The following is a 21675-nucleotide window of genomic DNA, read 5'->3' on the forward strand; positions in this document are numbered from 1 at the left end:
TCTGGAAGAGCTCAAAAAGGATTTTAGAAATCAAATAAGAAAAAAAGATGAAAAATTGGGAAAAGGAATGAGAATGATACAAGACTATCATAAAATAAGAGTCAAAAGATTGGTAAAAGAGGCAAAAACATACTGAAGAAAGCAACATCTTAAAAAAAATAGAACAATGGTAAAAAAAAAAAAAATAGAGGCACAAAAATCCACTCCTTAAAAAAGTAGAATCAGACAAATAGAAAAAAAATGTAGAAAAATTCACTGGAAAAGGTAGGATACTCAACGACCCTAGTAGTCTACTTGCCATCTCTGTAACTCCCCAGATCGATTAATCAATAAACATGTATTAAGCATGTCCTAGTCCTAGCACTCTACTGAGCACTAGGGATATAAAAACCAGTCCCTTTCCTCAAGGACTCCACAATCTAATGTGAGACCACAACTCCTTTCACTGTCTACCACTCTCCAGATGCGTTTTTCCCCAATGAAATTGTAAGCTTCTTGAGGATAGATATTCTCATTATTAAATTTGCATCCCTAATGCCTAAAACAGTTCTTAATACATAGAAGGCACTTAATAAATAAAGAGTTTTTTTTAATTCATTACTTTATTCAATCCAAAGATCATTTTCCTTGGGACAGTTCAGCCTTCTCAACATTATTGGCTATCATTATCTCATACCACCCAAGCAGTGATCTTCCTCTTCTATAATGGTCCTCAGGCTACCATGTAGCTTTAAAAAAAAGGGAAAAAAAGCATTTCTTTATTGACCTTCACATTCATTACTAGTCTCGTTTTATTCTAAGGTGTATGGGTCATCCACTCACTATTCTGACAGGACTGTACTTTTCTTTTGTATTCATCCTTGTCTAACCTGCCTTTGCTTCTATTTTCTTTATATGTCTTATTAAAATCTGAGTTGGTCAATAAGCAACCACTGCAAGTCACATTGATTTCTTTATGCAGCTTCCCATTCTCATTGGAATCATTTCTGTTTGTATCTTCCAGGATTTGTTTCTTGAGAACTTCTCCTCCCTCTTAAGCCAACATTCCCCAAAGAACGCCATACCATTCAATCCTATTTATTCTGTTTCTGCTTATTCATATCCCCATGGCTTAGCACAGTATCTAGCACATAATAAGGACTTAATAAATATAGGGTTGGTTTGTCTGGCTTTTTTCCTGGCTTTAAGGTAGGCTCTCTATTTACTGTGCTACCCTTTTCATTCTTTCTCCAAAGCTTTTTTAAAAAATATTTTATTTTTTCCCAATTACATCTAAAAACAATTTTAACATTCTTTTATTTAAAATTTTGAGTTCCAAATTCTATCCCTCCCTCCCTACTCCTCTCCCTGCCCCCCAAAACAGTTAGCAATCTGATTTTCTCTAAAGCTTTTGAAACACATTTACTCAAAGTCTGAGTTATCCATCACAATTTACCTCTCCTTTATCATGAACTCCATTATGGCATGTCCTCTTGTCCCCCAAGCTCCTCCCATTTCTCTTTCAGCAACCATTTCTTCCTTGATGGTCAGAACCAAGTGCAGGATGTCAATTCCTCAGACCTATAGAAACAATTATAAGAATCAATTTAAATGAATTGGGAAAATATGGTCAACAATGACTACAACCACATCACTGTAAAGAAGAGTAGTGATAACCCAGGGAAGAGATGAGAAAATGTACCTCACTCCCCTCTTTACAGAGGTAGGGGACATCGTTATGGACATAGTCAGATTTAATAGTGGGTTGATTCATTTTACTGACCTGTTTTTTTCTCTTTCGTTTTGTTATTTGTTATATAATTGACTTCCTGGGAAGGAATTTACTCATAAATGTAAAGGATGTAAAAACAAAAGGTATCAATAAAAATTGAAATAAAAAATAGAATAGCTGTTCCCCTTGTCAATTTCCCCACCTTTGAAAGTAAGTAATTATCATTAAAGCAAGTCACGAATTTCTCAGTCATTCTGTTTTTCTGGCAGAAAGAGCAAGTTCTAGCTGATGTGAGTAAGGATAGCTGAAGTGCTCTATCACTACAATATCATACTCCGTTCCAGGTTTCTCAAATTCTTCCAATTTCTCCTTCTTTCCATATGGTCTGTAGTATCTTCTCATGGCAATATCATTTCTCATTTTTATTTTCCTTAATATCCACCCAAATGCTCACATTATATCCCTCACATCAGGTTTCTGGAGTTCTTCATGAATATATCTTCTTCATATAGAATATCACCCTTTTATATCTATTCTGAATAAGAAAGAGACTGGACCCAGGATTTCATTAGTTTAAGAGACTTCCAGGCAAGGAAACTCCTGCTCTGAGTGCAAAGAGGCACCTTCACTGTGACTTAGAGCCTTAGAGAGTTACCTAGACTCCCAGAATATTGAAAGGTTAAGAGACTTGCCCAGGGTGTGTCAGAGGGAGAACTTGAACTCAGGTCTTTTCTATCCACAAGAACAGCGTATGCATCTACCATGCTATGCTGGCTCTCTTCATCTATTCTGAACATTTTTAACAAGCTATATCCTTTCAGAGACATATTCCAGTCATCAGTATAATCCCATAACATCTCAGCAATACTTTTTGAGGTCAAACTTACCTCCTTGCATCTTGAGTTCACCCTGTTCTTACCCATACTTGTTATGGATAGACTTGACATATGGCATCTAGGCTATAGAACCCTGTCAAAAGATGTGGGTTGACATCCTTGCTCTGCTTTGTACTAGATGTAAGTCATTTCCCCTTTCTGGGACTCAGTTTTCTTATATTTGAATTAGGGAGTTGGACCAAATGATTTCTAATGGTCCTTTCTTATGTCCTAAATCCTATGATCCTAGGAATGGTCTCAAAGAAGGAATGAGTGGGAAGAGAAAAGAGTGACAAGACCAGCCCGACTGGAGCAAAGGTTCATGTTGGGGAGAAGTTTGCATGATGTTCTAGGGAGGTGAAGGGAAGATGGTTAGAAATTGGCTCAGGCTAGCATTGCACAGGCTAGAAATTCTGCACATAAGGCCATGTTGTAAAATGTCACTGGAATGGCCAGCAAGCAACCAGGGCAAATATACACTTCCTTCCAGGGCTGGGTTTCAAAAGTTGTCATTATTCTTGTGCTGTGAGCAGTGAGTGGAAAGGGAAATACTTTTGATTTGATTGGTACATACAGGAAATGATCCATCTTGCCCATCCGTCTTGATAATGTGTAGAGGGAGATTGGACGCCTTTTATTAGTTAGAGGGAGGGTGACAAATAGCTTATTTGTTTTCCCCAGAATTCTGCAGGGCATTTGACACAGTAATTCAAGGCCTTTATGATGTGTACCTGATGTCCCATTTTGCCAGCAACTGTATCACAATATTTCTGGCCCAAGGAGGGGAATTCAGCGCTATGTAGAGATGAAAGGAAGGCAAGGAAGAAGGCTGTTTGCTTGTTTGCTTCTTACATTCTAATAAGTGGTGATGAGTATTGGGTACAGATGTATTCAGAAAAGTTCAGACATTTGAGATGCCTTTTGCCTCTCAGAAAATTTTGGAGCATCCCAGGGCCTCTTTCTAAATCCAGAGGAATGTCCAAGATCCCTCTGTCATGGTAGACCATCCTTTAAAAATCAATGGGTATAATGATTATAATAATCCCTTAAAAAGTGGTACAGTAGACAGAGGGCCAGCATGGAGTGCTGCTTCTGATATATGGCTGTTATGTGACACTGGGCAAGTCACTTAAATTCTCAGTGCCACTAGCAACTTAGCACCTGAGATAATAAGTAAGGTAACTACAGTAGTGGAGGGAGTTTCCTCACTGGGAATTCTGTCCAGACTTTTTTTTTTTTTAAATTCCTTGTATGGAGAGTAAATTTCACAGAGGGACTTGGCTTACCTGGGGAAAAGTCAGAAGGTAATGAAAAAGTGTGAGAATTAAGAAAAGAAAGATACCTCTTGCTGCCAGCTTCCTCCTTTCATCCTCTCCTTCTGTATGCGTTCCTCCCAAGGAATTCCCCCATCTTAGGGACTGAAAACTGGTTTGGGGGGATTTTTTTCTTACTGTGGTATTTCCAAAAGGGCAAGGAGGCTATTTTGGGCATTTTATTGACAAAGTCTACACCACTCATCTTGACCAAAGCAGGGGAGGTAACTACACTAGCCTCTGCCCACCTATTATAGATTTCCCTCCTACTTTTGCTCCTGACTGACTCAAGGAGCCACAGGCAAGACACCTCCCGGTGTCCTGGTGCCTCTGTTCTCTGACTGTAGAATATTAACACTCATTAGTTGTCTGAAAAAATGCCCCAGGTTATTTTATCCACAGCAGCCATATATAAGCACCTAAAAGAAATTCTTAGGCTAGTGAGGGAGGAGAGCACCAGAAGCACAAGTGGGAGACATTCTTCTGCCCTGGGTCTCTCTGGCCTTAAAGATCTGGGATGCTGCGAGCAGGCTTCATGCTGGGGTGCCTCTGTGAGAGACCAGGTCTCTTTCTGATGCTTCTGATGTGAGGACTGAGCTCCGTGTGAACAGTGGATGGATGCAGTCAGTCAATCAATAAGCATTAATTAAACTCCTACGTGTGTGCCAGGAACTGTGCTAAGCACTATGTGAGTGGCTTTGAGCTCCAGGGTAGGGAAATGGCATGGTACAGTGGAGAGAGGGCCCTGCATTTGGAATAAGGAGAAGGGGTTTCAGATCCTAGCTCTCCCATTAACCACTTGCATGGTACCAAGGATAAATCACTTGACCTGGCTGGGCTCCAATTTTCCAGTCTGTAAAACGAGGAGGTTGGCCTGCATAATCTCTGTGGCCCCTTCCAGCTCTAAATTTATGATCTGTGGAACCAGAGAAAACCCCCTCACTGTGCCCAGAACTTCTCCTTTCTTTAGGGCTTTTAGTTCACTCAGCAGGGTTTATCTGAACACCTACTTTGCACTAGCCAAGTTAGAAAAATAGGATACAAAAGGAGCTCAGGATGAATGTGCAAGATCCTTGAGGAAGGTGATAACAGGCATGAGCAGCACTGGACTGAAGAAGATAGTAGTGTCAATGATAATCAAGTGCCAAACTGTCTGTGTACTAGGGCCTACCAGATACAAAGTCAGAAGACCTAGGTTCAAATTCAGGCTCTGCCATTTACTAACTATGACTTTGGGTGAATCATTTCTTCTCTCTGGGTCTTAGTTTTCTCTTTCTTAAATACTAATAGTAATTGTTTCTCTTTTACCCAGGAACCCTGAGGGGCTTCTCCTCCCAGTTTGATTTTTTTTTTTATTAAATGGGCCATCCTTTGAGCAACTACTTAAAGAAGTCTATTCGTTGAATGGGTGTATCTCACTCAAAATGAGAATGCTGTAAGACCTTAGCCTGAAAGGCCAGGGTCTTCCATTGCATCCTGAGTCATCTCCAGCCTTCCTGATGAATATCAGGCCTCTGGATACAGATGGCTCAGGAGAAGAAAGTGAAAAGAAGGTGACCTTGCACAGCCCTCCCTCACTCAAATCAAAGTCCACTGCAAGTCACATCATCATCTTGATGTCAAGGTCCTCTTCAAGAATGAAGGACAAAGCACAACAACAATCTACATTTTGTGATCCTATGATCTTACCTGTATGAGCAAGTCACTTTATTGAATCCTATTTATTTCATTAGAGGAAGGAACTGAGAAGGAATGATGCTTTCTATCGTTCCTCCCAATTAAAAATAATGCTAACTGATTTAAACTGGGTTTTTCCAGTTTTAACTGGTCCAACTGTTCCTCTTTTCTGGTTTTAATGGGTTTTAACTGGTTTTAATTGGTGCAAACTGGTTTTTAACAGTTTATACTTTTTTTCCAGTTTTAACTGGTTCTGTTTTTTTTGTTTTGTTTTCCCCAGTTTTAACAGGTTTTAACTTTTTTTTCCAGTTTAGACTGTTGTTTCCTCTGATTTACACTGGTTTAAACATTTTCTTTTTTTTTCCTGGTTTTAACTGGCTTTTTTTTTTTCCAGTTTAGACTGTTATTTTCAAGTTTTAACTGGTGGTTTTTTTTTTACAGTTTTTTCCACTCAAGACAGTTTTTTTTTCCAGTTTAGATTGGTTTAAACTGGTTTTTTCTGGTTTTTAACTGGTTTTTTTTTTATTTTGATTGGGTTTTTTTTTTTAATAGATTTAACTGGTCTAAACTGTTTTAACTGGTTTCCCCCCCTCCCAGTTTTAACTTTTTTTCTCCCAGTTTTAATTTGTTTAAAATAGTTCCTGAGTTCAAATTTGGCTTCAAATACTTACTAGCTATGTGACCCTGGTCAAGTCACTTAACCCCATTTGTCTCATTTTCCTCATCTGCAAAATGAGCTGGAGAAGGAAATGATAAACCACTCCAGGATCTTTGCCAAGAAAACTCAAAAGGGAGCACAAAAAGTCAGGAACACAACTGAATACTACTGAACCACAACAAAATGGAGAGAATAGCACCTACCTCCCAGGGCTATTGTGAGGATAGAACTAGATAATATTTGTAAAACACTATTTAAATGCTAGATATTGTTATCATAGCTATGATTATCCTAGCCCTTAAGGAGTCATGCTGAAATTGAGCCCAGTCTGACAGGGAATGGAGGTTTTATGTTGAGGCTCCATTAACATCCAAACAACTTGTACAAAGAGTAGAAAGAATTCAAAATTCACAACAAAAATAATGAATTCTTAATAGTATCACCTGTACCTTTTCAGCAACTCCAGCAAAGCAAGGACTTTAAATTGCAGATAGAGGAATAGTGTTGCACATGTTTCTGATTCGTGGTTGAGTTTTTCTGTCATAAGACAATACGGAAGCCTGGGCTAAGCTTAGCTCCAGGCCTTTAAAAGCTAGTAAAAAATAAGGGGGTGGAGATTTCAGGATCCTGCTTATCTACGCTTCAGCAAGAAATCAGCTGGCAAAGGATAAGGTTTTTCTCATGGCCACAATCAGAGCTTTAGAGTTACAAGAGACTTAAGACCACAGACTGATATGGTAGAAAAAAAGAGGACTTGATGTCAAGTAGTGAGTAACCCAGCTGGGATTCAAACCCAGGCCTTTTCACTTCAGAGCCACTGTTCTTTTCAGTGTCCCACACTGTCTCCAGACTATAGTGCCCCTATCGCCATCATCAATTTTACCTTGCTAAATTGCTGCTTTCATTATCTCTCTCCTACTCTAAAACTCTCAATTGTCCTCAGAATCAATCACAAACTCTTTCCTAGCAGTTGTTTTTCTATAATCTTCCTTCTCCAACCTTATTTTCACTGCTATCAAGATTATCTCTCTATAATTCCAGCCTACAGTCACTTCCCTCTTCTCCAAACTCCTCCCTTCTCTGAACAAGTAGTCAGCATGTACTCCAGAGACACCTACCTGCTAAATAGTATTCATTGAACGTTTTTAAGTAGGGCGCTGTACGGAGGTGCCACTTGATAGCTCCTACAAAGTAACTAGGGACAACAGTTGAAAAAAGAAGAATGGCCAGAAGGAGGCCCTCAAGCAGGCAAAGATGAAGTAAGAAGACAATGTGAAATGGAGAAAGGAGGGAGGTTCAGAAGGGAGGGCAGAGCTTGGAACTAGAGTGGGAGAAATGCACCCCTGCTCTAAGGCAGGGAAATAGGTAGAATGCTTTGCTGGAGTTCTTTCCAGATCTCAGGTTCTAGGAAATTTCATTTGGGAAGCTAGTGAATGCCTTAAAAATGAATCTTTGAGAGGTTGGAATGCTAACCCTATTTGGCAACGCAGGTGGAAGAATTTGCATTATTTATTCATTTTAAATGTCTCACCCAGCAACATTGGCAAGTCAGTACTTCTCCACTCAGATAACAACCAGATAGAGTTTTTAAATAGTTCTCTTATTTTTTAAAAATCATTTCCAGGGAAAAATGTGGGATTCAACATTGCCTCAGTCTTATTATGGTAAATGTTTTATTTAGCTGAGAGAATGGGGTTCCTAAAGTGAAAGATAATTAGATGAGACAGAAGGAAGGAAGGAAAGGAGGAAGGAAGGAAGGAAGGAAGGAAGGAAGGAAGGAAGGAAGGAAGGAAGGAAGGAAGGAAGGAAGGAAGGAAGGAAGGAAGGAAGGAAGGGATTTATTAAGTACCTGGATTAGAATGCAAAAGACTTAATTCCTAATTTTGGTCTGCTAATTAATGGCTCCCTGTATTACCTTGAACAAGTCACTTCCTCAATTTCCTCATCTGTAAAATGGGAATAAAAATCCTGAGATCAAATGAGATTCCTTGAAGAAGGACAAAGCATCACAGAAATATAAACCCCGATGATTTCAAATTCTATACTTCTTGTATCATTAACAGAAATCACTAGGATGTATACAAGAACAGGACAAGCTCAGACTCTAGGCAAACTAGCTCAGTTGGTTAGAACACAAGGTTGATTAAATCAAGGTTATAGGTTATAGGTTCTATGCATATTTTGAGTCACTTAGTTTTGTGTTATTCCCATGTGGAGAGGCAGCTTGGCATAGCAGACTGATTGTTTCACTTCATGTCAAGGAGAACTGAGTTCAAATTGTACTTGGATAGCTACTATCAGATAGTTCCTTAACCTCTCTGAATGTTAGTTTTCTTATCTGTAAAAAAAGAGAAGATAATACTTATAGTACTTACCTCATTCCTTTTGTGAAACTCAAATGAGATAGGGCACTTAAAGTACTTTAAATTTAAAATGCTATACTAAATGTAAATGAGGTAGCTAGGTGGTGCAGTGGAGAGATTGCCTTGCCTGGATTATCTTCCTGAGTTCAAATCTGGCGTGACCCTGGGCAAGTCACTTAACCCTGCTTGTTTCCTCATCTGTAAAATGAACTGAAGAAGGAAATGGCAAAGTACTGCAGTATTTTTACCAAGAAAACCCTAAATGATTCCATTTGAAAAGTCAGACACAACTCAACAACTGAATACAAATGTAAGTTATTATAATCATAAGTGTTAATAGTTTATTTAATAATAATACTGGTCTCTTTCTTCTCTGAATTCTTGTAACACTGCCTGTACCATACATCTGGACACTTTGTCCAAGAACGCCATGAAACTCAAATAAGGTAATGGATGTAAAGCACTCTGCAAACCTTAAAGAGCTATATAGACTGCCAGCTATATCATCATCATTATCATTATCATTATCATCATCCTCATCACCATTATCATCATCATCACCTTCACCAGCATCATCATCATCACCCCAACCACTACCACCATCGTCATCACCATCACCACCATCATCATCATCATCCTACAGTCACCAGGCCTCTAGCCTAGTGGTGGCTTCATTCTTTGAGCTTTCTACAGTACACCTATTGAGCTCAAGCAATGTTCATAGAGAAGAATAGACAATCAACAAAATACTAACTCAACCTTCGATCATGTATTTCTAAGGTATCAATGCTCACACTGAAAATTTAATAATGGATTCACAAGCTAGTTAGAGCTAGTTCTGGCATACTCTTGACTTTATTTTTGTCTTTCTTGTATTGGGGAGTCTTGTTTGCCCAGTGAGGGTAACAAGATCATAGATTTAGAGCCATAAGGGACCCTAAAAGTGATCAAGTCCAACCACTTCTTTTTAAAAATAAGGAAACATTATCAGAGTGGTTAAATGACTTACCCATGGTCACATGGCTAATGATTTGTCGTGCCCCTGAATTTGTGTTGTTTGGGTTGTACAAGATGCAAATAATGCCTTCAGTTTTGGTTTTCTTTCTAAAACTATTTCAAATTCTTCTTTATTATTGAATGTTCATCCTTTGTCTAATACGGTTAGGAAGGGATTGCAGGTTAGGTTACAGTAGGCTAGCTACACATTGAACTCCAGTGCACTTTGGAATGCACTGAGGAAATTGAGGCTGAAGAAGTGATTTACCCAGGATCTTATAGCTAGCAAGTATGTGAGGCTAGATTAAAACCCAACTCCAAGTCCAACATTCTATCCACCATACCATATTGCCACTTTAGGTCACAGGCTCGCTTATTATTTCTCTGACTACTTTATACAAGTCTGAGTACAAAGTAGAACCTTAATAAATACTTAATGGTGGATGCCTATCAATCCCATGCCATGGAAAGTACTGCTCCACTAAAGATGTTATGAATCACAAAAGGGCATGAGGAACAGATCAGGGGAAAAATAAAGATGACTTAGCATGGTTCATCCCCGTTATGAGTGAAAAAACAACTTAAAGCAATATGCCTTACTAACATCAGGTCAGCAACATTGTTTAAGAGAAAGGAAAGGGAGACAAATCCTGAATTCTCCCCACCAACACACAAAATCCTAGAACTTAGAGAAGGAAGGGAGGAAGGAAGGAAGGAAACAAGTGTCTACTAAACCTCTACTCTGTGCCAGACACTATACTAAGTGCCTTGCTGACAAGCTATTTAATCCTCACAACAACCTTGGGAGGCAGGTACCATTATTATCCCCATTTTATAGTTGAGGAAACTGAGATTGATAGAGGTTAAATTATTTGCCCCAAGTCACATAACTAGTAACTGTCTGGAGCCAAATTTGAACTCAGGTCTAGTCAAATCCATAATTTTACAAATAAAATAATGGAGACCAAAAAAGATGAAGTTACTTGCCTGTAGTTACACAGCTTTTTGCTACCAGAGCCAAGATTCAAATCCAGTTATTCTAACTCCAAATCTAGGGTTCTTTCCATCAAACCATAGTGCTTCAACTACCTCTAGTATCTTCATTACCAACTTCTCCACCTCCAGTACTCAGCCCTTCTCCAGTCTGAAAATGTCTGTGAGCATGTCTAGGCTGCAGAAAAAGCAGTTTTCTCCTTCTATGTACTCACCAAGATGTAAATAAACACTCACACACCCTGAGCTTAATAATAGGTCCCACAAAGGGTCATATACACCATGCCAAAGGTCAAAACAAAAACCTTGATGTTAATACACAAAGCCTGGACAGGTGGATTGTACAGCACTAGACATCTGGACTGTTGCATGACCTGGGCTATGGGCCAGATTTCACTTTCTGTTGACAGATGTTTAACAGAATCTAAACAGAGTCACAGCTGTATCATCTTTGTCTGTGGAGAACTTGACAGCCATTATTAGTAAAGAGCTACTCCAGGAAGATGGAGTCTTTAATAGATTGGAGTTATTAATGGGTAGCTTCAGACTCCTAGCTTCCCTGTACCTGAGATGAAAACTAGTTTGGTCCTTGATTTTTCACATCTGCATGAGGCAAAGATAGCCTGCCTCTCCTAGGTTGGCATCATTTAGTGGGAAAGCACTTGAAAATCAGTGTGTCCCTTGAGAGAAGGCTGGCTCACCCCATGACCATGTCCTCCTCCTCCCACTAATGAGCTCATAGAGCTTCTTGCCTCCTCCTCCTCCTCCTCCTGAGGAAATAGATTTATAATAAAATCATTAAGGAGGAAGCTGATGAGGCAGGGATCTTTGGCTGCCTTTTGTCTGCTCAGGAAAGAGGACAGAATTTATGAGTTAAATGTCTCCTCCCCCTACTAACACTAAGAGCCTTATGATATCGAAAAGAGTTCAGCCATGTTTCTTCCTTTTTATTATGCTGTGTAAGAATAGGGAAAGCAGGCTGAGCCATCATGGGAGATGAATGCATAACTCTGGAGACAAATTCTTGTTTCCTCTCCAATGATGAAAAAAATTTAAAAAATTAAACATAATCAAGTTAAGAGGAACAGGAAGCAGCAGAGGCTAAGGCTTAAGCACTGGGAGCTCAGCATTTTTATAGGTATAACTCGGAGACAGATCCTCTCTAATTCGCCTCAGCAGGAGGAAAAGCCTTAGACTATAAGACATACTAAAAAAAAAAATGTACCATTTTCTGGACGTCTCAAGGTCTAGTAGAAAGAGTGACAGGTTAATAATAATAAGAATAACAATAGTATCTTCCATTCATTCACATCTCAGTTTATGCTTTCTAAGGTGCTGCCACCTATGTTAGTCAATCTTTTAACTCCCATAACCAGCCTGAAGGGTAATAGTTTAGAAAAAGGAGAGATCAATTTGGGCTAGCATTTCCATAGAACATGCATAGCAGTATCATTTCCATTTTACAGATGAGAAAATGGAGGCCCAAGGAACTCAGTGATTTAATAAGAGCAGTATCTCATATTTATATAGTCTTTCACAATATTGTCAAACATCATTTCACATAATAATTATGATAATATGATAATAGTGTATATTTGTATGCCAACAACCTTATGAGATAGGCAGTGTATTACAACCTCCATGTGACAGAGAAGAAAATTAAGACTGAGAGAGGTTGAGTCACCAAGGTCACATGGCAGGTGAGATGTGAAGTTAACCACACTTTGTTGTAGATAAGTAAGGATAAGCAAGCATTGAAGATCCAATAGCTGCATTTTTCCATCTCATACTTACTCCAACTATTATGATCCCTGATGACCTGTAGAGGTAGCTGGAGGAAATGAGGAGAGCTAAAATGTTGGCAGCAAGACAACAAAAGTTTATCCTAACCTGTCTGATCCCCTGGTGATCAATTGCTTTACCAACTAGTTAGATGGAAAAGGAAGGACATATTGATCCTTTGGAGGATCATTCCATGGAGCTGTCAAATTCCCTCTTCTTTTGCTATGAACTAGAATACAAATGGAGATGATTCATTTGGTTTACATATAATTTGGATACATAACCAGCTCAGTTTGGAGAGAGGGGGAAGGGGAGAACGTATTTTTGGTGGCACCCAAGAAATCAGTAGTGCCACCTGACTAAACACACTCACACATCCTGTCTTCATTTTTCCCCCATTCTGTCTTAGGGCTAGAGTTGAAGAGGGCTAATTAACATTTATTAAACCAGACAATATGCCAATTATTGAGGATACAAAGAAAACAAAAGAGAGTCCCTACTCTCAAGAGGCTTCTAGATTAATGGTATGATTGATGTCTATTTGTACAATATTCCCTTCATCTTTTTGGGAAAGTAAAACAGCTCAATGTTCTCCTAGCATTTGTAGTAGACCAGAACATTAGAACATATGAAATAATAGAATATCAGAGCTGGAAGGAACCAAAAGAGCTATATGGTCCAATCCGTACCTGAAAAGTCCAATCCATATCTACATGACCACAACCAAGAGGTTTTAGCCTTTGCTTGAAGATCATCAGTAGAGAGAATTCTGTACCTCCCAAGGACATTCTACTTACATTCTTAGGAAGTTTTTCTCTATATTGAGCCTAAATTTTCCTTCTTCCAATTTGTACCCATTGCTCCAAGTTCTGGCTTCTGAGGTCAAACAGAATACATCTGCTTTCTCCTCAACATCAATTCAGATACTTAAAGATAACAATCATGTCCCCTCTCAGTCTCCTCCAGGGCAAATATCTCTTTTCCTCCAGCTGGATCATCATATGGCCTGATCTCATGGTCCTTTACCAACCTAGTTGCCCTCCTCTGGATACTCTCTACAGCTTCAATGTCTTTCCAAAAATATGGCATCCAAAAGAGAACACAGTATTCCTAACATGGTCTGACCAGGGCAGAGTATAGTGGGATAATCATTTCCTTAAGCCCAGGTACTATTAGTCTTGATGCAGCCTAAGATCACATAATGCAAACATATGGGGTCCCACTTATATCTGTTAAACTCCATATAATTAAATTTGGCCAAACCTTCTAGTCTTTCTGAATTTTGACTCTGTTATTCAACCTATTAACCACAGATACCATCTTGCATAATCTACAAATATAATAAGCATGTCAGCTAAGGTTTTTTTCCAAAGTCACTGATAAATGTATGCAGTAGCACAAAGCCAAGCACATATCCCTGGGACACTGCACTGAATACCTTCTTCCAAGTAGATATCAAATCTTAAATGACTCTTTTTTTATGTTGAGTATGTGCAGACTGAAACATATAGCCAAAGAGGAAATTCAAAGAAGAGTAAGAATGAAGAATAGCACTGGGGAAATGTTTGACAAGGAGAAGGCATCACACATGGTATGGGCAAGGGGATGAAAGGTCAAGTGCTCTACTGGTGTCCTCACGATGTCAGGATACATAAAAGAAGGCTTCCACTGTGAAACTTGTAGGAAGACTTACACAAGAATCACCCAGGAAGGGCAGCCATGAATGGGTTACAATATGCCTCAAGATATCAACAATGAAGAGATTCATTGGAATACTGAGTCAGTCATTCAATTATTTCTCTAGCCTATATCTCTTCATCTCCTTTACCAAACCAGCATGAGAGACTTTATCAAATGCTTTAGTAAAAAATCTTGATTAACTATATCTATAGTTCCCTGGTCTACCAGTTTAAAAATTTTTTGTTTGTTTTGGGTGCAAATCTGTGATTTCATGGGGATGGAGAACTCCCAGTTCTCCACCAATTTGAATCAGCAACTCATCTGAAATTTGTACTCTTAGAAAGCTGCCTAGGATAATATTGTTTGCTTTCTTAATGGGTGAGGAAGGAATTAGAGGGAAGGAGAAAGTTTAGAACTCAAAATTTTTTTAAAGTGAATGTTAAAATTTTAAAAATAAAAAAATGCTTCTTGTATGAGATGGTCCTCTGGAAGGATGGGAGAAGAAGGAATACTGGGAGACAAGCTGATGATGGAAAAAAACAAAAAATAGCAATAACATTTATTTTAATAGATTATGAAAAGAAAGAGAGGGAGGAAGGAAGGAAGGAAGGAAGGAAGGAAGGAAGGAAGGAAGGAAGGAAGGAAGGAAGGAAGGAAGGAAGGAAGGAAGGAAGGAAGGAAGGAAGGAAGGAAGGAATTGTCTGGGACCCTGGGAAGGTAAGCAGATTACCCATGGTCATACAGCTGGAATGCGTGAGTAGCAAAACTTGAACCCAAGTGTTCCTGACACCAAGGATGGCCCTCTAGCCACTATACTCTGTTGTTTCTTACAAGTTTAGTAACCATATTTTTTAAATGAAATAGGGTGGTCTGACATGATCTATTTTTGATGAAACCATCCTTGTTCTTTTTTATAACTTTTTCCCCCTATATGTTCTCTAACCCTTTAATAATGTTCTACTATTTTATCAGGAATTGAAGTCAAGCTCACTGGTCTACAATTTTCAGACTCCATTTTCTCCATTTTTTAAAAAATTAGAACATTTGCCCTTCCCCAGCTGTCTGGGACTTCTTCTGCTCTCCACATCTTTCAAATATCTTTCAATACCCAAGGATGTTGTTTATCTGAGCCAGGTGACTCTAACTTGTCAGAAACAGCTAGGTGCTATCTTACTTCCTTGGAATTATCAATTCCCTATTAGCCATATTTGTTCTGACCTTTCCAACCCAGAAATTATTCTCTTTCACAGAGAAAACAGAACAAAATTAAATATCTTTGCTTCTTTCTGTCATCTCATATCTTCCAATCCAAACCAAGAATTGGTATTATCTCTTTTTTTTAAAATTCTCCTCTTTTCTACAATACTACTAAAGAAAAAAAGAAACAAACAAAAACTATCTTTTTGTTGCCTTTAAATTTGCTTTCTAGTGTTAGTTCATATAGCACCTACTTCACCTGTTTGTTTTAACAGTCAAATAAGATAACATATATAAAGTGCCTTGTAAACCTTAAGGTACTATGAAGTTAGCTATCAACATGCTATTTAGTTTTCCTGACACTATTCTTACACATCTCTCCCTTCTCTTTTAATCTTTCTGTTTTAAGCTGACAGAGCCAAGATGGTGGAGTAAAAACAGGGACCTGCTTGAGTTATCCCCCCAAACCCCTGAAAATGTCTAAAAATTACTCTTACCAAATTCTAGAGCTGCAGAAACCACAGAATGATGGAGTGAAACAAATTTCCAGCCAAAGACAGCCTAGAAGGTTGAGAGGAGGCATCTATCACACCAGGTCAGGGGTAGAGTGGAGCCCAGTCCAGGGTGGGCCACACCGACAAAGACAGGGGTGGAGCAGGCCTCAGAGGACTAAATCATTGGCAGCTGTGGTGATTTCCAGACTTCTCAACCCATAAACACCAAAGACAGCATAGAAGGTCAGTGAGAAAGCTCTGTCCTGTGTGGGTGAGGGGTGTGGTCCAGCTGGGATCCAACTCAGACTTGGGGCAGAGGAGGAGGCAGTACAGCAGTGGCAGCAGCAGCAGCTTCCAGGGATCTGGGCCCACAAATGGTTGGGGATTAAGCAGCTGAAGCTTGGGACAGTGCACTCACTCCCACCCTCACTGGAAACAGAGTCCTACCTTGACAAAGCATTAGAAAGTCAAGTATTTGGATGAAAAGATGAGCAAACAGAGGGGGGAAAATGGTCAGACTATAGAATCTTACTTTGGTGACAAAGAAGATCAAAACATACAACCAGAAGAAAACAACAAAATCAAAGCTCCCACATCAAAAGTGTCTAAGAAAAATATGAATTGGTTACAGGTCATGGAAGAGCTCAAAAAGGATTTTGAAAATCAAGTAAGAGAAGCAGAGGAAAAATTGGAAAGAGAAATGAAGGTGATACAAGAAAATCATGAAAAACAACAGCTTGCTAAAGGAGACTCAAAAAATACTAAAGAAAGTAACACTTCAAAAAATAGACTAACCCAAATGGCAAAAGAGGTCCAAAAAACCAACAAGGAGAAAAATACCTTAAAAATCATGATTGACCAAATGGAAAAAGAGGTCTGAAAGGTCACAGAAGAAAATAATTCCTTTAAAATTAGAATGGAGCAAATAGAAGCTAATGACTTTATGAAAAAATCAAGAAATTATAAAACATAAACAAAAGAATAAAAAAAGAAGATAATGTGAAATATCTCATTGGAAAAACCACTGATGTGGAAAATAAATCCAGGAGAAATAATTTAATAATTATTGGACTACCTGAAAGAAGTGATCAACAAAAGAGCCGAGACCTTATCTTTCAAGAAATTATCAAGGAAAACTGCCCTGATATTCTAGAACCAGAGGCAAAATAGAAATTGAAAGAACCCACCAATAACCTCCTGAAAGAGATCCCAAAAGGAAAACTCCTAGGAATATTGTAGTCAAATTCCAGAGCTCCCAAGTCAAGGAGAGGATATTACAATCAGCCAGAAAGAAACAATTCAAGTATTGTGAAAGTACAATCAGAAAAACATAAGACCTAGAAGCTTCTACTTTAAGGGACTGAAGAGCTTAGAATATGAAATTCTGGAGGTCAGAATCATCTACCCACCAAAACTGAGTATAATACGTTGGGGGAGAAAAATAGAATTTCAATGACATAGAGGACTTTCCAACATTCTTACTGAAAAGACCAGAGCTGAATAGAAGATTTGACTTTCAGATACAAGAATCAAGAGAAGCATGAAAAGGTAGATAGGAAAGAGAAATCATAGGAGATTTATTAAAGTTGAACTATTTACACTACTACATGGAAAGACAGTATCTGTAACTCATAAGACCTTGCTTAGTTTAGGGTAGTTGGAGGAAGATAGATAGATAGATAGATAGATAGATAGATAGATAGATAGATAGATAGATAGATAGATAGATAGATAGATAGATAGCTCAGGGTGAGGTGGATATGAAGTAATAAGATCTAAAAAATAGAATTAAGGAGTGAAAGAGGAATACATTGGGAAAAGAAGAAGGGGAAAAGATAGAATGGGATAAATTTATCTCACATAAAAGAGGCAAGAAAAAGGTTTCACAATGGAGGGGAAGAGTGGGGAGGCAACAGGGAGGTGAGAGGGAATGAGTGAACATTACTCTCATTGAATTTGGCTTGATAAGGGAATAATATACACACTCAATTGGGTATCTTACCCTACAGGAAAGTAAGGGGGAGGGGGAAAAGGAGGGGGGGTGATAGAAGGGAGGGCAAACTGGGGGAGGGGCAAGCAAACACTTGTGAAAAGGGACAAGGTCAGAGCTGGAAAGAGAATAATTGGGGGACAGGATAGGATGGAGGGAAATATAGTTAGTCTTTCACAACATGATTATTATGGAAGTGTTTTGCATAACTACACATGTATAACCTATATTGAATTGCTTGCCTTCTCAATGAGGATGGTGGGGAGTGAAGAAGGCAGAGAGTTTGGAATTCAGAGTTTTAAAAACAAATGTTTAAAATTGTTTTTACATGCAACCAGGAAATAAGATACATAGGCAGTGGGGTATAGAAATCTATTTTTACCCTACAAGAAAGTAAAGGGGAAGGGGATAAGGGGGGTAGATACAAGGGAAGGCAGACTGGGGGAAGGGGTAATCAGAATCATGACATATTGGGGTGGGGGAAGGGGAGAGATGGGGAGAAAATTTGGAACTCAAAATTTTGTGGAAATGAATGTTGAAAACTAAAAATGAATTAATTTAAAAAATTTTTTTTTGTTTTAAGTCCTTTTGATTCCATTTTCAGTATACCAAACAAATCATAGTCTTGCCACCCCTTGCTAAATGTCCTGAATTCCTGGCCATAAACCTGTCAGTATTTTAGGCAGAGCACAAAAATTTAAACCTCATTTTCAGACAGCATATTTATTCTTAACTAATTGTTCATTTCCTAAACCTGCACTTCTTTTCTTGCCTCAGCTAAGCAGTAGAGATGAAAACTTCACCTGTGGCCCCAAGGTCTTCATTTTCCTTACCCAAGATTCCTTAATATTTGACAACACTTTCTTGGTTCCTTCTGGCAGTATTGCTTTGTGCCCATGTGTATCACCAGAAGCATATAGCAGGCATTCATTTTGACAAATCCTGTACAATTCTCTGTAACATCTTGGATACATGCCCCAGGAAAACAGCAGCTCTCTCTACTGTTATCAGGCCGAAAAAAATAGCTACCTCAGTACCCCTCATCAGAGGCACAAACCTCCAGGACTCCTCCTCTTCAGACCCTTATTGGATGAATTCTCAATTTTTTATTCCTTGGGAGACAAACAATTGTTTCCTCCTGAAAGCGTCCAGCTCTTTCCTCTTCAAAAAGAGTCTTACACTTGTGTCTTACCTCCAAATGTTCAGTACTCTTTCTTCTCTATCTCTTCAGATTCTTTTTTTCTTGGTTTTTCTACTGAAGTTTCTCTTTCAAGTTTTTTGTCTCTGAAAACCTGAAGAACAAAGATGCCATCCTAGAGCCCTTCCACCTCCTCCTCAAGAAAGGAAAGCAGCCTGAACTTTGAGCATCCTTGAACTGTGATTTCAATGTAAGCCACAGCCTCAGTTAGGAGGCTAATCCTTCAAGACTCAACTCTGGTGTCACCTCCCCCCACCATCCCCATTGGCTAATGGTCTTACCCTCCCAAAATTACCTTGCATTTACTTATCATCCCATGGAAGTTGATAAAAGGAATTCTCTAGTCATCTTGTGGAGTTTACAGGGAATTTAAATATTGATTGCTTCTCCCTGTGAAGGGTGTCCATTTGGCTCGTTTAGGATTCATTGTGAATCTTTGGGGGATGAACTGCTTGATTTAAGCAGTTGAAAGAGAAGCCTCTCCTTTATTTTAGGCAATCAAAATGAGTTTACTTACAGATTTGGCCTTTTTTACCCTTTTCTTTTTGTTTTCAATAACCTGCAAAAGCAACACAGGTAAGAGTAAAGGGGAGAAGAGAAGGGAACAGGGAAATTTGCCCCATTGCTTCTAATGGAATCCGTGGGGCAAAGGCATGTGGAAGTTGTATGTTCTCTGCTGGGAAGAGGGAAGGGAATAAGGATTTATTAAGGATCTACTATGTGTCAAGTACTGTGCAAAGTACTTGACAAATATCTCATTTGATCCTCAAAATAGCTCTATGAGGTAGAAGTTATTATTACTCCCAATTTGTTGTTGTAGTTGTTCTACCTTCACTTTAAAAAAAAAGACTAATCATCATGAGAGTGATGGCATGACTTCTTGTGAATTGGATTTAAGTGAGGCAAAGCTTCGCAGAGTCATCAGCCTCACTCTCTCCTCAAGTCATTGGAGCCCAATGGCTCAAAAGTCAAAGCAATGGCCCAGATGCAGATGAGTGACCTTTCTCTTTCTAAATTGGATCTTTCCCAGGTCTTAATTTGTCTGAGGCAATGTTCATTCAGTGACTAAAGGATAAGTAAGAATTGAGACAAAAGATGGCCCAATGGCTCCTTGCTATTTAGACTCATTCTAAGCCACCCAAAGCTAAACAATGAACCACAGATGCTTGGCTTGGGGCTATTATTGGAGGAAAGTCGGAAATATATAGGTTTAAAGACTAGTCAAGTAGTTTCACTTGAAACACAAAGGGCTTGTTTAAGTCTGTTTTTCCAGAACTGTATTTCAAGAAATCATAAATGAAAACTGAGCAGGACAAAAACTATATTGTCCTAGCTTTTTGAAAAAGAAAATAATAATTAGTTGATTGAGTGAATGATTGATGGAAATATCTTTTTAAAAATCTAAGCCCCCAATTCTAAAATGTCTTACAAAATATAAGCAACTAAAAATTATATTCCTGCGGACAAGGCACATAAAGAGGGGGACCACATTTGGAAGAAGGAAGAAGAGGAGGAGGAGGAGAAATAGCAGTATTCCCCAATTTGTGTTCAAACTGGCAGGTTGGCACAGCAATGAAAGGACCTAAGGACTCTTGAAGCAAAATGCCATCCATATCCAGAGAAAGAACTATGGAGTCAAAAGGTAGAATGAAGCAGACTATTTTCTCTTATGTTACGTTTTGTTTTGGTTTGGTTTTTCTTGTGGTTTCTCCCATTCGTTTTAATTCTTCCAGGCAACATGATTAATGTGAAAATGTGTTTAATAAGAATGTACGTGTAGAACCCATATAAGATTGCATGGTGTCTTAGGGAAGGAGGGGGACATGAGGGGGAAAAAATTTAAAACTTATGGACGTGATTGTTGAAAACTGAAAGCAAACTGGGTCCCCAGAGGGGAACTACTACCACTACCACTCTCAAATAACATGGTAAAGACAGTCAATGCAAAACACTCTCCTAAAACCTGGTTCATTCTTTCCCATAAATAAACACAGCATCCATGGGACAAGTTTAAGCTCAGACCATGAACTTTGACTACATGTGTGATAAATGTGTGTGACAAAGGTTATCTCACACCACCTGCTCTGGAAGTCCTTCTCTCTGAGTGGATGCCTCATGCAGAACCTGTTGTTGTTGTCATTCATTTTTCATTCCCAAAGAGGACCAATCACATTGCGAGGGTATTGTCTTGACTTGCCCATGAATTGGATTTAAGTGAGGCAGAGCTACTGAAAGTCATCAGTCTCATTTTTTCCGTGGAGAACCTTCTGATTCATGCTGTCAGCAACAACAGGCATGCAGCATTACTGGACTGATTGAAATGTCTTGATAGCCCTTAAATCAACTGGCATTGATGCATGAAGGTAAGTGTTATTATTATATCTAGCTTATAGTTAAGGAAACAGAGGCACAGAGAGATCAAGTGATTTGCCCAGTGTTACAAAGCTAGTAAGAATCTGAGGCTGGATTTGAACTTAGATCTTTATAGGCGCCATGGAATCTAAAAGAATAATTCTTGGACTCTGAATACCTTGACCCAACCCTTTAGAGGCAGCTTCAGAGACACACATGGGGATAGAAGATGGGGGATGGATTGGGGACACCAAGAGATCGTGGTAGTTGGAGTTTCTGAACCTCAACTTTCTTGAATTGTGTTGAGAATTTCTGAACCTCATCCTTCTAGTAAGATGAGGTGGGAGTCTCTAAGTAGCACAGTACCAGAATATTTCCTTTTTTTTTTCTTTTTTT

The 21675-nt window shown here is 38.8% G+C and overlaps 1 long non-coding RNA gene across 1 annotated transcript in view; it reads right to left on the reverse strand.

Moving 5' to 3' along the window:
- Positions 1 to 318: 318 nt before the first annotated feature.
- Positions 319 to 21675, reverse strand: part of LOC140526937 (uncharacterized) — a 136184-nt gene continuing 114827 nt past the window's right edge. The window contains exons 3-4 of the long non-coding RNA XR_011974612.1: positions 1436 to 1560; positions 319 to 728 (exon numbers count right to left, since the gene is read on the reverse strand). This is a non-coding gene — a long non-coding RNA (uncharacterized lncRNA). The remainder of the gene's footprint in view (positions 729 to 1435; positions 1561 to 21675) is intronic.

This window comes from Notamacropus eugenii, chromosome 1 (genome assembly GCF_028372415.1).
Source record: "Notamacropus eugenii isolate mMacEug1 chromosome 1, mMacEug1.pri_v2, whole genome shotgun sequence".
Lineage (NCBI taxonomy): Eukaryota > Metazoa > Chordata > Mammalia > Diprotodontia > Macropodidae > Notamacropus > Notamacropus eugenii.